Genomic DNA, 16,656 nt, shown 5'->3' with positions numbered 1-16,656 from the left:
TAATTAACGAAAACTTCACCAACTTACTGTTCTTGATTAAATATGAAATCGCTATATTTGTTTTTATTTCTCGTGTTTTCTGGGTTTACTTACATTTTTATATTTTCCGTTTTATTTTACATTTAAATTGTTTTTAAATATTAATTACAGATAAATACACGGACTGAGTTTCTTTCCATTTCAGTAATTACTGCCTTTGGTAGCAATTATTTACTGACTTTTTCTTTTGTTTTTCACCTTTTATTTTTGCCTCACCATTCTTCAACTTTCTAAAAAATCGCTTTTACAAAGTAGATTTTATGGAGGGGGGGATTCAGCTTCAGCAGTTTAAAATACGATTTAAGCATTCACCTATAATTTAGAATTAATTATTTAATTAATTAAAGGGTAGAAAACTTAACAGCCGAAAATTGTAAAAAACAAGATACAAAAGCAAAAAAAAAAAAAAAAAAAAATAGAATTTAATTATCTACCAACCTATATACTTTAACGTGTTAGAATAATTTTTTTTTAATTACAAATTGTTTTGTTCAAACTGGTTTTTACACATTGATTAAAAAATAAACAAACAGCCGCTTATCGCTTAACGGGCAAGGAAGCTTAACTCCCCTCAAATTGGAAACGAATGACTTATTCTACCACTAACCCTAAGTTCGAGTTGCACTACAAAATTAATAACAGAAATTAAATAAAAAGAACTTAAACACAGTTTCATCCCGCATAAAAGATATTGGAATTTTACTGCATTTGGTATCAGGTATTTGTTGATTTTTGTTATTGTGCTGTCCAAGGCAAAAAAGTTGGAATGCCCTAGAAATGATGGATCGTTTTAATATATGAAAAAAATTATCCCCCACTTTAAATTCTAAAATACTTTATTCAAAATATTCGCACGTAATCGTCTAAAAAAGCAGAATCTCATTTTTTAGAGGAGAATTGCTAAGGGTCCTCATCTGCTTTTAGATATAGTTATAATTTATCTTTTTCAATTGACAAACTTAATGTTTTCCCTTTAGATATATTCCCAAAGATTTTCATCTTGTGCTATTTTACCATTTTTACCCCCCTCCACGATCTCCCCTTATGAATGGTTAGAAAATCTATGAAGTAATTCACTTGTAAATGTGGTGCCTATGTTTTGCAGATTTTTTATTTTTTAATTTATTTTGCAAATATTAATTCATCCTATATTTATGGATAATTTATTCGGCAATATTCAATATTTAGGTACGCCACTATTGTGATATTTTATTTATAGTATATTTGAATTAAATTTTCATTATAACCACTATTGATTTTATGATTTGTTTCTTGCAAAATAAAATATACCCTTTTCGAAACTAGCTGATAAAATGGGGAGCTAACCGCTTCAATATAATTCCAGAAATATGTATACATAAAACACGGAACATTTTGTATATTGAATATACTATATTCATACTATTTTTATGTAGAGTATGAAGTTAAAATACGGTGTTTTTCTTTTTTGGAGTTTTTTTTTGTGTGAATTAGCGTTTTTTGAAAATTTCAGCCGACAAAAGTTAAAAATCTAGCGATTTTCTGGAGATTTCTTTTCCCTGATCTAGCGGGTTTTTAGTCGCGTGCAAGCGACTCCATAAGTCTCTCTGTCGGTCGGTCGGTTGGTCGGTCTGTCGGTCTGTCCGTTACACTTTTGTGCTTGGCCTTTTTGGTTAAGATCAAAGATTAATAGATAGTGTTCTTAGCTTTTTAAGCTTTTCTTGGCCTTTTGGCCAAGATCAAAGTGTAGTATCTGTTCTTACTACATGAGTTACTTATTGTGATATAAATTGGGGGATCACTTTTCTGTATTAATTTAATGTAAAATGATCACCCACTTTACAACCAGTCAGTCTCAAAGTCATTCAAGTCATTCTCCAGATCATTCAAGTTGTTTTTGAAGGATTCCAGTTATTTATTAAGCATTCAAGTCATTCTTAAGGTCATTCAATTCATCCTTAAGTTCATTAAAGTCATTCTAAGTCATTTACTTTTTATTTATTTAAGTTATTTCAGCCCATTTTTCGGTCATTTTAGTTTATCTTTAAGAATTTCATGTCAATCCTACATCCACGCATTCATTCATTACACGAGAGCACGCGACTAATAGCTATCGGCCTTGTTAAAATCTTATTTGGTAACACTGGCTGGGGGTTTCTCATTATCCTTACTACACCACCTCCCTTCACCCTATCTTGACATTGGTTGATTGAATGAGGTCGGGCAGCAGCAACAACACCACCAACAACAGGAACAACAAACTTTCTTTAATGTTTTTCTAGGCACGTTTCCACCGAGCAACGCCGGTTAGCGGGTTCTGCTAATATATATATGATAATATATCTTATATATATAATTATATCTTATATATTACAATATAATAATATAAGATATCTCATAGATATCTTATATTATTATACATACATCTTATCTATTATATATCTTATAGATAAAAAAATAATTTACATGGGCATATTTTACGTTAGACCGACAAGAGGCATAATAAAATTTCAGCAAATCATTTCTTCTTAAAAAAACAAACAGATTTATTATAATCTGGAGATATAGATGAGTAGTAGAGCATTCAACTACAAATCGAATGATCCCGTGTTCAAACACGGGTCTAACTCACTATCTTATTAAAAAAATGTTTTATTAAGGAGTTCAATTTATGATAAAAGAATAGGTATCATCTAAAATCGCCGGAAATCATTTCGTCGTTTGCATATTTTAAAACTAAACATTAATCTGGAGTGACTTTTCCAGGGCATTAATCGTCAAGCCCAAGGCATAACCTTCTTTTGGTGCGTCGTCTGATGTGATATTATAAACAAACACAGACGGAATTTGATTAACGACATTCTTCTTCTTTTGTTGTCATTCAGTTTGTGAGGCATCTGTTTATCAACTTTTTTTGCCTTTCCAATCTCTCTCAAGTAGTTGGAAATCGTCGTATACGTTTAATCTAATTCAGAAGCTAGTTCTTAAACAGTTGTGCGTGGATTGGCTTCAACTAAGCCTCTTAATTGATCGTTGTAAACGTCCGATGGCCAATCAGTACACTCATCATTTTCAAAACTCTTGTCCAATCGAAATTCATAAACAGACATAATTATAATGACATAATTGTTAAGACATTCTTGTGCACAACTAAAACTAAGATTTTTACTTCTATATTTTAAAAGTAAAGGACCATTATTTTAGCCATTCAATGCGTGTTAAGATAATTATGTAAATTTGATGGAAACGCTGAAAAAAAGAGAATCACCGTTTTTTTAAATGCCCACAGAGACGTGAAAAAACAAAACAAAAAACAAAACAAAAAACAAAACAAAACAAAACAGTAGAGTAGTTAAATAAACAAAGTGGAACTTATCTTCCAATGAATACTAAGGTGCGCTATTCTTGAAATAAGACCCATATTGCGATTTGACGTTAGAATACACGTTTGTGTGAACCAATCGTAGGAGACGTGTTTTGTGATTGAAAGTACGGGATTAAATATATACAACCTTTATAATAATAACTTATTTTGCTTTGCATAGTATATCTCAGCAAATATGATATTAAAAATGTATTATATATATATATATATATATATATATATATATATATATATATATATATATACGCGGCATTGTTTTCAGTCGTCCTGAACTTTTCCTTGCCACTAGACTCAAATGGTGAAAGGTAGGGTTAGAGATTGCGCAACCATTGCCTCACTACATGCGCAAATGTCTTTCGAAACTGAACGGAGGCACCGATCGATTGATATATATATATATATATATATATATATATATATATATATATATATATATATATATATATATATATATATATATAGAGAGAGAGAGAGAGAGAGAGAGAGAAAGAGAGAGAGAATAACTGACAAAAAGTTATATTCAAATATTCTTGATGCTGACCAACTTATAATTTATTCCTTTAATTCAGTTGACTTATACAATTCTTGACAGTATCTGTTTCGTAGCCCAAATTCAATCACTTAATTATTATATCAATCAGTGAATCTATTATGCCATTAACACATCAGAACACACACACACACACACACACACACACACATATATATATATATATATATATATATTTGTATGTATTCATTCAACACGGGTTCAACTCACAGATCCGAGATAGGTTTTACTTCAATGTATAGTCATAAACCATTCTCAGAAGTAATCAAATTGTGTTAATTCTATCCACCATTTTCCATCCTCTCATAATAGTCACTATTATTCAATTTAGTAATCATATCTTTTAGTGACCTTGAAGTGTGATATATAGTGACTATTGTTTTTTTTTTAAAGATAAAGCATATTAAATTATTGATACACTATGAAATCCAAAGACGATTGCCGATTACGAGAAAAAATTGTGAAGAAGGTCGGCAAATGCAACGATTAAAACATTGCGTATATAACATTCGAAGATTTCCATGTTGTATAATGCATGGAAGTGACTCCATGGTAATGTGTTCCATTTACTGGACAACTAGTATAGTAAAAGATAACAACCAGCAGCATTTGTATTTTTAACGTATGCACATCTGTGAGTTGTGTGTACACTAATATGGTAGACGTACAGCGTAAGTTTTACGTTTTTCCCTTGAAAATGTCGGAATATGTCTATAAAAAGATGCCTCCAACAGTTAAAACATATGTTTTTTATATAAATTATTTTCCAGGTAATTTTCCCACTTGCTTTTAAATGAGAAAAAATGTTGATCCAAATACAACTGTTGGATGTAGAAAACAGATGTGTTTAACATTGTTATGTTTTATGATTAAGAAACTCGGTCACACACGCGGGAGGAGGCAGGGGGAGGGTAATTGAGCTGCAAAAATATCAACCGTAGAATTTTATAATAAAATTTCATTTTTATAAAGTTAGATATGTTAATATTTTTATATATTTGTAAGTACAGTATTCACTATTTAAGTAATTAACCGATCATTATGAATTTTGAGACACGACTACTAGTCGTAAGAAGTTCAACTGTGGAATATATTTACTTTTATACAAAGGGAGCAAAAAATGAAGTGGAAGTTCTTCGCGAAAATACAGATATATTTTTTTCGTAAAATTTTAATAATAGGTCTTAGACATCAAGTAATAAATATTATTGAAATTTCAAGTTCTTCAGAGAATTTTAGAATTTTGACAAAACGTTCCATGTGAAAACTTAAATATATTAGATTTGCATTGAATGAAATTATAAATAAAAATCTAATAGTTCTATGATTTTTAATAATTAAGACGATGTAAAATGTCCGTATCGAATGGAAATTTAGTATATGTCTTTCTGAAGCCGAAACTATGCTATTACTTCTAATATTGTACTATTTAACTATCTTTCAACGCTCACTAATGGAGATGGTATTTTAGTATCTGTTCTGTTGCCCCGATACCATCCTCCCATGTATGACCTCTTCTTTTGGAGGTATCTATAACATTTTAAGTGATGAGGGGAAGCGAGAAAGCAAACAGCAAATCGGGTAACCGCTTGAAATGAATTAGAGAAGAAAATCTTCTGGTCGAAATAAAAAGCTAACGGCGTAGGTTTTATTTCGTTACGTCATCATAAATGATAATAATTGCTCTATGATCGAATTTATACTATATTTGGATATGCAAACCTTAATTATTTTTACAAATTCCAAACAATTAATATTATATTTACTAAATTTTAATCTGATAGAAAAAAAAAAACGCATTTTTAAAGATAAAAAAATTGTATCACTCTATTTAAAAATCGATTGAAGGTTAATTGCGAATTTTTTGTAAATTTCTACGTTAAAAGAATTGTTTCGTTTTTTATCAATATATTTTGGATTAGCATCATCAAATACAACTGATATTTAATTTAAAAAACAACTAATATTTAATTAAAAAAAAAACAACTGATATTTAATTTAAAAAACAACTGAAATATTTAAATTTGTTTTATGCTTGAATGTCATCAAGTCGGTGTTCGTTAATTCCTAGATTTTTAGATATTTTTGAAAGTTTGCAGTATTTATCAATGGGGTGGGGGCATGTCAAACCTCAGGTGGTTCCAGACAAAACTAATCTTGAGTCGAATGTAATTGAATTGGGTAAACAATTGTTGATAAAAAATGTCAATCGATTTTATGAACAAAAAATATAATTTGAAAATTCTGTGAATTGCGGTTGGAAAAATTTCAGTCCCCACCAAGAAATGGTAAGGGTAGGTTGCCTTGTAATCACCAGGGCATGTAAACAACCGTTAATCACAAAAATACTTGTATTATATAACTAAGCATTAATTTGAACTTTTGGTGTTTTTTTAAATAAAAATAAACAAAAGAAATGTTCAATGTTTGCAAAATCTTTCAACCATTTTAGGGCATTTTAGATGGCGATGGTGATGAAGCTGCAAATTATCTGAAAAGTAAAGAGCTTGTGCCGCAGCTTTTAGCAAATCAAAGAAATTATTTATTTGTGACGAAATAACAAAATAACAGAATAATTGACAGTGATAAAAACAGAAGTCTTTTACGATTAAAATCGAGGAACAAAATAACAAATAATAATAAAAAAACAGATTAAAAAAAAATATATGAAAAAAAAAGCAACAGAAAATGCAACAACAAAAAAAGCAAAATAAACACATAAAAACCCCCTGAATTTACTTGAGATGAGACGAAGAAACATAACTGTGGCGTTATGAAATTGTGCTTTGTTTTCTCAGCTCAGCACTTATGTTTGGCGACTAGAAAAACAAGAATGACTTACCAAGGGTCACAATGTCAAAAGAGTCATAATGTTAGAAAGGTCACAATGTCAGAAGGGTCACAATCTCAAAGGGGCCACGATCTCAAAAGGGAGTCGCATAGGCAATTACATAATGACGCGTTTTCATACATGAAGATGTGCGTGGACCTGTCTAGTTTAGTTAAAATGACCTTTCCGGCCTTTGAACTGTAATCAAAATATAGCATTTGTTCGATCGCAAGATGTCATTTTCCTAAAAATTACCTCCTCCTATCGGAGGTCAGAAGGACTATTTTTATTTCTACAAAATGAGTATCGCTTTTTGGAGCCATGTGTTATTAAAATAAAAAACGGTCCTTATGCCTAACTTTACCTTCGTAAAGGTAAAAAGAAACAATAGTCAGAGAGTTACAATATATGGACGAAACAACAATATATGATGCCGACAAGTGTTACTCAATCGACTGGAGATGAGGCAGCCGCCAGTAAATTAATTTCCCTCCTTTTCTCTCTCTACCCAGGACAGTTGGAGAACAACGTATTCAAATACAATGATAAAACTTAATTATTTCTGATAACAATGTCTCCGCTTACGGAAATATCTACGATAAGCGTCTGGCTATCTTACACCGAGGACATTTTCACGAGAAGCATATCGACGAAAAAGAAGTCCCGATCAAAAGAAATAAATCTTAAAACCGTATTTCCATTTCATTTCTACAGTTCATCGCAGAGAAAAAAAAATCATTTAGACCAACAGATGAATAGAAATAAAATAAATAAATCGAAGATACGATAATTAAAAATAAAAATAAGATATGAAGATTAAAATAAAAAATAAAGTAGACACAGGATATAGGTAGAAAGAGAATTATATATTTAAAACAAAGATATATTTATTAGGAAGTAGTACGGCAGTAAATTTGAGGGAGATAGATCGACAGATAATCAGGTAGAAAGTTAGAAATCGAGTTAGACGAATACACTCTTTTTATAATGTATATATATATATATATATATATATATATATATATATATATATATATATATATATATATATATATATATATATATATATATATATTACACAAACCACATGTGAATGAAGAGGGAAAGAACTTTATGTTCCTTCTTACTCTGGAAAAGAATTTTCCCTCTTCCTTCACATGTGGTTTGTAATCTGTTTCCCTAGCATTTTTTAAAACTCAATCCTGATTATGTCCCCTGAAATAAGGACGAAACGTTGATTTATTTTAGGTTTTATTTTATTTATTTTAGGTTTTCCTTTTCATTCTTATAACGTCAATCACGGTTTGTATTTACACACACACACACACACACACACACACACACACACACACACACACACACACACACACACACACACACACATATATAAGTTTCGTGGTTAAATTTTAAATTCTGAAAAAAAAAAACATGGAGACATATATTCGATTTAAGAATTTATTGTTTATTGTTTGAAAAACTTATATATTGCTCTATTCTTAAATCTTGAGCTTTTCCTTTTTGGCTAGGATCACCTTGAAAGTATTACGTCAAGTAATATCTATCAGGATTTTTCATCTGAATTCTATCAGTGTCTTATCTCGCTTATATATACATATATATATAAATCCCCGAAACAGTGTTTCATGGTAAACAACCAATGATCCCTTGAAAAATAAATTATTGGTATTATAGTAAATTCGAGAGCGAGTTTGACTTACTGACTAGATGGTTTTCTAACGAATGATAAAAAATATTTTTTTGTATAGTTTTAAAGGTTAAAAACTTCAAAAACTATATATATATATATATATATATATATATATATATATATATATATATATATATATATAGCGAGAGAGAGAGAGAGAGAGAGAGAGAGAGAGAGAGAGAGAGAGAGAGAGAGAGAGAGAGAGAGATAGTAATCCAACTAAGGTTTGTATTCACACGCAAAAATCCGAAAAATTTTTATTGCATTTATGTGCGATAAAATAAAAATAGCACTATTTATACACCGCGAGTCACAGGAAATGGATGTTTTTCAGGAAAAAAGCAACAAACTAAACGGCATCTTAAGCAGGTTTAAAGACAATCTTTCTCACGCACTATCCGTTACTCAAGGAAAGCAAGAAGCGTTCTAAAAACATCCGTTTCTCGTGACTCACGCTGTATATAATAATGTTTTATTTATATAAACATATATCATCCACAGTCAGTTTTTTTAACACACATCTTACCTCTTCAGTGTGGCTAAACATTGCGAGACTGTTCAGATTCAAAACCCAATATCTAGATTACTAAAAAATTGTCCAGAAATCAGGAATTTAAAATCTATGCTATTACGCTTTCCCCGACACCTTTTCTTTTTTTACATGCACGTACGCGCACACACACCGATAAATTATGTGCATATAAAAGTATATATATATATATATATATATATATATATATATATATATATATATATATATATATATAAAAGAATATGTATGTGTGCGTATGTAGACACACACACACACATACATTCGTTTTTAGACGCACACAAACAGCTCATAACATTACTGAAAAAGTTCAAAAGTTTTCTTTCACCTATGCGTCTCGACCGCTGTTTCTTCTTCTTCTTCTTCTTCTTCTTCTTCTTCTTCTTCTTCCTTTTCTTTTATCTTCCTCTATTTCTCCTTTTCCTTTTTCTTCTTCTTGTTTTTGATGAAAAAAGAAAATTAACTTGGAAGTCTTTAACGAGAAATTTTCCACAACTAATTTCAGGAAGCTAAAAATTGGTCCATTGTAAAGATAGTCCGTACCAATAGCATCTCTGAGGCTTTTGTTGTTGTTGTTGTTGTTATTACTACTACTACTACTACTACTACTGGTACAACAACAACAACAACAATAACAACCACGACAACTCGTAGTTGTCACTTAATCATGCTGGTTTGACGACCTGCCTACCAAGCAAACTTTACGCCCGCACTTGACACTTGACGCACCGGCACAGTACAAAAAAAAAAAAAAAAAAAAAAAAAAAAAAAATAGAATTCGGCTTCCTATAGACGTGCGTCTAAAAACGCAACAAAAACAAAAAACAGACGTCAAGATATTTCTTTTTTTTTTTTTTTGCATTTATTTCGATTCCACACATGGTCACATTTGGGGGCTAGCGAAGAATATGGACAGGTGACATTATTTTTCAGACCCTCTCTAATTCTCACCCCCTCCCTCTCGCTCTTACGTTCCTGGTTTTACACAATAACTGGGTTGAAATATTATTATCTTTCTGTTTTTAAATAAACCGGTATTGATTTGCCGTAAGTCGTCTTCTTATTCTCTACCTCTCTCTGCGTTCATCTGTCTCTCTCTTTCTCCCACTCTTTATGTTTGCCTATCTGTCTGTGTTTCTCTGCCCCCCCCTTCTCTCTCTCTCTCTTGTATACAATAAATCAGTAATAATAGAAAATGTGTTTCGGTATTATATCATCCAATATTGATTTTCCATAACTCTCTAGAAACGAGTGATTGGCCTAATGGATGTCACTGCAGACTTTGAAATCGGTTATGCCGAGTTCAAGCCTAATCAGCGCATCTTCTATTCTGGTCATTATGCACTAATACTGGAAAAGACGGCAATTTCCGTTGCGTTGACTGCACTGTGCAAAATGAATTTCTGAGAACAGAAAGGTGTGATTATGCTGTAATGAATGAGAGAATAATGCACTTAAGGAATTGCTATTTTTATATCTCTTTTATGTTCACTGAACCTTTTTCTTTAACTTACGCTGGGTTTCACCAAAATATATAAATATTTAAATAGCAATTCTCTAAGTGCATTATTCTCTCTTTCATTGCAGCATAATCACACCTTTGACTTTAAATAAGCAAAAATAGTTCAATTTATTTCAAATAAACCACACTGGAGACTTCTTGAATCAGCGCTTATAGCAAATTTAAGCACAATTAAACAACGTGCAGGTTTCTATAATGTAGCGCCATTAATAAGTAAACTTTTATTAAAAGAACATAATTTAATTGTAGACACAGATTAACCTTGTTACACCATAGGAACAGCCCCTATAATAATTAATACATATAATCTCAACCAATAAATTACATAACAAGAACACACTCATTTCATTTCTGTTACACACCTATATTTAAATTTTAACAAACATATTGTTTCCAGAAAGAATATTAACTGCGTTCATATCTTGTTAAAACATATTAACGATAATATGACGTTATTAAAAATCTTCCTCTCTTTAACAACGCAAGCTCCCTTCCTTTTTTGAATTTCCAACGTCTTTTTCTGTTTCTGAAATAGACAAGCGTCACACTTTTCAAATATTTGTAATGGTGTTTTTATTTTCTTAATCTCATTCATCCAGAGGAAGTCTCGAAATAAAGACGAAACGTTAATGAACACATAACTCGGTTTGTTCCTTTCTATTTTTTATTCTCATATATATATATATATATATATATATATATATATATATATATATATATATATATATATATATATATATATATATATATATATAATACTGAAGATTTATGTCTGCAGTGGTGTTCAAGCTGTCTGATGAATTCTCTAATTCCGGATTTGAATTGGCTGATGAATTTACCATATTTCTTGTAGACTATAGTACTTTCGGTTAGCTTGGATATCATCATTGATTGCTGTGTGATGACTGTAGCGCTCTTAAATATTTTAGTAAAACTTTTGGCGAGATAGTTGAGATTAATGGCAGCATTAATAAATTAGAAGTATTGTTAGAGATATTTTAAAACGATTTCAATGCATGTGAAATTAATTTTATTAATGGCTGGTTTTTGTGTTTTATGTGTAAGGCTACGAGTATTTGTAATTTCAGATTGTTGTTTTCGTGTTCTAATATAGTGGTGTTATCAACAAAAACTTTTCAAAATTTAGAAGAAAGACAGGTGTTGGGTTATTAAGCTGATGTCGAAAAAGTGCATGGTTTGACGTCTCGATAGAGTTGTAGTTGCCAAACCTACTTATATGCTTTCCTTGTCTGAAAACACAATCTCCCAAAGAACATTTCAATTGATATACCAAGTTTTCGTGCCTAAAATAGTCAGGGGAAAGACTTAGTGAAGATAAGGTTCAACATTTTTATTTTGCTATATTAGATAATGAATTTTTTTTCTATTAGAATTGATTTTTAATTTATGTGGTTTGTAAAATATTTTTTTTATTTTGTGATTATTAAGTAAATTAAGTAGATTACTGTAAAATTGTTTTTATTTGGTGGAAGGTTCGATGTATTCGTATATAGGCTGACATTTGTAATAAAATATCTAATGTGTTCATTTGTGATATGGTTATGAAAACAATTGCTTATTAGAATCTGTTTATTGTCTGTAAGTTCTTAATAAAAATAGTTTAAAAAGAAAAGAATGCCAGCTTTGTTTTTACGAATCTTTTGACTGCACCACACATTTTATTAATATTATTGCAAGCAAGTCATAAGTAATGATATTGATTACAAACGTTGAGCCGATATGCCCGTTGTCTCGTTTACGTTCTTATATATTATATATACTTCTTGATACATAGGACATTCTTACAATTTTAACTTTATTTTAATACTAGCAGGCCGTCCGGCGTTGCCCGGTCGTAAAATACGCATAAATATATTTTTATTCATACAGAAACTGAGACATGTGCATGCGAGTATTATATTTTTTCTAAACAGTTCATTTCTTGTAAGTAAAAAGAAAAAATACTCGAGCTGAGATCGAAACCAAAACCTAAAAACAGTGAATTAAGTACGATAAACATTAGGCCAGCTTGACACGATTTTAAAAGTGTTCTCCAACTCACTTATTCTTAACATAAGGAATCTATCATGTGAAACACTCACGCATGTGCATTCGTGAAACAGCTGACAAATAAATAAAATCTGATAACCCGGACGTACCAATTTTTCAATTTTGCACTCTCAGCAGCCTATGTTTCCAGATGAAAACCGATTAAAAGTTTTCTACATGTCTGAATACCTTATATATCAAATTTCAAGTCTGTCGATAAAAAATCGTTGAATATATAGGTTGAAAAGTGTCTGCATACACATACATTCTGACCTTTATAGATATATAGATTATCAACATCTAGCGATTTAAAAAAGATTTTAGCTTGGTAAAATTTACCTTGTCGAAATATTCTATGAAACGGAATATGTACTCATGCTCCTGAAATTAATCAAATCTTGGTGATAATTTGATCTTTCAAATAGTTTTAACCTGACGAATAATAAGCTTGTTCAATACCCATGACAATATTATCTAAGATCATCAATTCATTCAACGTTCTTCTGCAGTATTTCGAAATAACGTTGGAAAATATTGAGCTCTGTTTGAAAAAGCGATGATAAACCTAAACATTTTTATTGTAGGCTTGTAGTTTAATATTCCATCCATTTAAGTAAAAAAATATTTACTGATTCAGTATGAAACATCTGACTCGAGAAAGTCTTTAATATTTTCCTTCTTTTTTCCATTGAAGCATTCAATCAATTTTTCAAGACGTTTTCCCCCACCGATCGAACGTGTGTTATTGCAACATAAAAATTCGTTATAAACGGATTCAACTTCGTTTCGTATTAAGCTGAATTCAGATTTTTGCAATGCTCGTGTTGATATCAGGTTAATTCTTTTAGTGACAATTGATATTACATAATTGAGCCCTTTAAATCCAACTTTAGCACACAGAACATTCAGGTGTTTAATGTAGTGAGATAGTCAAATGAGATTACGTACTGCTCCCGCGAAAAGTTGTACATAGCCGACAATACATTATCCTTTGTTACGGACACAATTTTCGGTATACACTCCTGATCAAAAATTTAAGACCACTTGACAATCTTTAAAAAGAAACGATTCTTAGGATAGATTTAAACTCCTCCCACTTAAGGTTACCAATACTACAACCTAAAAGGTTATGGAAACAAAAACTACATTCCAAACATTTAATTTAGAAATTTACATTTTTATAAAATGAGGTATTTTAATTTCGTGTCCTAATCCTGGGTGCCTCTTTTTAGGAAACGTGATATCCCCCACATTAAACCACGACTATGTGTTTAACTTTGTCCTCGTGGGGAGGTGCAAGTAATTATAAACTGTTCATGATCTTTTATGCTTTATTCTAACAGACATTGTGATTTGAACAAGGATCTCTCTTGTAATCAACGCTTCTATCACAGAAAAAGCAACCCAAAACGCATTCTTCCGGCATTTCAAAATAACACGGACAACAATACGCAGACTCTTTACTAACTGCTTTTTCCCCTTCAATTTAGCATCATGGCGAGGAAAAACATGAATAAAATCTGAAGACGGCATATAAATAAATATGTGTTTATTTTCATAATATTGCGTTGTAATTTAGCTTTCAAACGTATTTCATACGTATTTTATTTTAAAATTCAATCAACGCTTCTATCACTGGAAACACAACCCTGACTATATATATATATATATATATATATATATATATATATATATATATATATATATATACGTGTGTGTACGTCTACGTGTACGTGTACGTGTGGCCTTTTTTTTTTACTTGTATGTTTATCTCCCCAAAGAAGGTTTCCTTCTGTCTAGATTACGTTGATTGCGACAGTTATATGCTGACCGAAGAGTTACACCATCTGTCGCCAACAATTTACAAGTTGGATAAACATGTGTTGTACTTGCTTGGCTTTTGTTATGAAAACGACCTTATGTTATCACGTGAATTCAAAACATTCGAAAGATTTCTAAACCATAAACTATTTTTTCTATCCATTATCAATAATTGATTATCAAGCTGCTGTGACGGTTTTGTATCTAAAAACAATGTCCGAAACAAATTATTTCAAAAAAGCTTTGAAAACGATTTGCAACCTGTATTCAAATAGTTTCTTTATAATGCAGGTTGAGATATATTAGTAAACGCCACACACAAGCGCGTGTGCATGCGCCTGCTTGTGTGATAACATATAAGATAATTATAAAAAAAAATGAATGAAAATGAAACTGTTGAGATGAACTGGAATTTCAACACTTTATGCGGCGTTTCTTCTCCAAGTCAGTTCACTTGAAATCTCTATACTAATTAGCGAAAAACAACCAGTGTCTTAAAAAATGGACACGTGCCCATTCATAGTGCCATGATTTACAGTTAAAACAACTAATTTGTTCAGTGTATAACATTTTCCAAATCAAAAATTAGTCTTAATCTGTAAAATATTAATACATATTCAAGACTTTCACATCCAAGTTCAAACCTGTTTTTTTTTATATAATTCATTGTGTTTCTTTCCGTTTGCATACATATGTAGATGGTATATATATATATATATATATATATATATATATATATATATTTAGTAACGTTTAGTAAACGTTTAGTAAAGTTTATATATATATATACATATATATATATTTAGTAACGTGATTGATAATTTATAATTGAAATTAAAAATTAAAAATCTTTTTCATAAGAAGGAACACAACAAATCAATAATTTGTACGATCGTTTCGGAAACGATGTTTTTATTGCGATAGCCATTAAGTCATGGACAATAATTTTGACATATAGATTTTTTGGACCAAGTCTCCTCATCAGCAAAAATATTGGGTGGGTTTTTTTTATATGTAAAAGACACCATAAATAAACCTAGCATTTTTTAAGTAAGGCAGATGTATCTGGAAAATATTAAAATACAAACGAAAAAAGTTACTTATTAATATTGATAAGCAAAGTAATATGGATTAAAAATAAAAAATAGAATAAAATTATAAATCTGAATTTGGTTTAAATATAAGGTTTAACAATTATATATATATATATATATATATATATATATATATATATATATATATATATATATACACCCTTTAATTGTTCGCCTTTTGAAAACTGTAATTATCGTCAAAGCATTCATTTGGATGTTGAATGTAGCTTATAAATGCACGAAATGTTGAATTTTCAAAGTGAACGCCAATGGAATATTTTTAGCGGTTAGAATATATTAGTAACGCCTAATTTAAAATTAAGTAAAGATGTAAAAAAATAAGGGGAGATAATCTTATTTGCCTAATAAAATGATTAAAGGGAGATAATTAGCGTTTACTCTATATAATATAAAAGGATTTTATTGAAAGTTAATAATATTTTAATCATTAAATTAAAGTTAATAATATTTGAATTATTTTTTAAATTAATAAATATAGTATAGTTAAACTTAAATAGATATTTAAATAAGATATAGATAATGGTAAATATATCAGATAAACTAATATTAATGATAATGATGATCCAAATTTTATTAATAAGGATATTAAGTTATACATTAAAAATTCCACGATAAGCAATATTTTAAATGACTTATGGTGGTTTATATTTGTTAAATTGAAACCAACGTTTATGACTGCATGAAGATAAAAGCTCATACCTTGAATTTAGTAGGGTGGTTTCATCTTTGATATCGTCATATTTTAAAATCTTAAGAGCCTCATACATACAAAGTGCACAGAAACTCTCCCCCGACATATATCCTTTATATGATCCTATTATTTCCCATTTCAAATTGAAGGAAATATGCTTATCTTTGAGTCTCCAAATATGTTTAGATAGAGTGGTTTGGTTTACCAGGGAGGGATTTTTAAAAGAGTGCTTGTGGGTTTAAATCCTATGTTTAATAAGTCCAGATGTGAAACCGAAATAGATTGCGTTTTGTTTAATGCAGTTATTGTCAGGTAGATTAGGGGTGGCATTGATAACTAATGGGTTGGTCTGTATTTGATTGGTAGATTGGTTAAAGTGGGTGTAGTTATTTAATCGTGTGGTCGAGCTATGGTTGT

The 16,656-nt window shown here is 30.2% G+C and overlaps 1 protein-coding gene and 1 pseudogene across 4 annotated transcripts in view; one reads left to right on the top strand and one right to left on the bottom strand.

Annotated features, from left to right (window-relative positions):
• LOC145291339 (uncharacterized) overlaps positions 1-9,781 on the bottom strand; it is a 116,807-nt gene extending 107,026 nt beyond the window's left edge. The window contains exon 1 of one of the 4 annotated variants that reach the window (XM_080137096.1): positions 9,370-9,781. The gene's annotated coding sequence lies outside the window, so the exon portion shown is untranslated. Of the gene's footprint in view, positions 1-6,795; positions 7,519-9,369 lie in introns of those variants that run through there. The other 3 variants (XM_080137098.1, XM_080137101.1, XM_080137099.1) reach the window with 3 other exon arrangements.
• LOC145291709 (U2 spliceosomal RNA) lies at positions 1,732-1,857 on the top strand (annotated as a pseudogene).
• Positions 9,782-16,656: the final 6,875 nt, after the last annotated feature.

This window comes from Euprymna scolopes, chromosome 12 (genome assembly GCF_053919585.1).
Source record: "Euprymna scolopes isolate OS-2025 chromosome 12, ASM5391958v1, whole genome shotgun sequence".
NCBI classification, from domain to species: domain Eukaryota; kingdom Metazoa; phylum Mollusca; class Cephalopoda; order Sepiida; family Sepiolidae; genus Euprymna; species Euprymna scolopes.
Note: the sequence above shows the minus strand (reverse complement) of the source record. Positions and strands in the feature narration are given on the sequence as shown.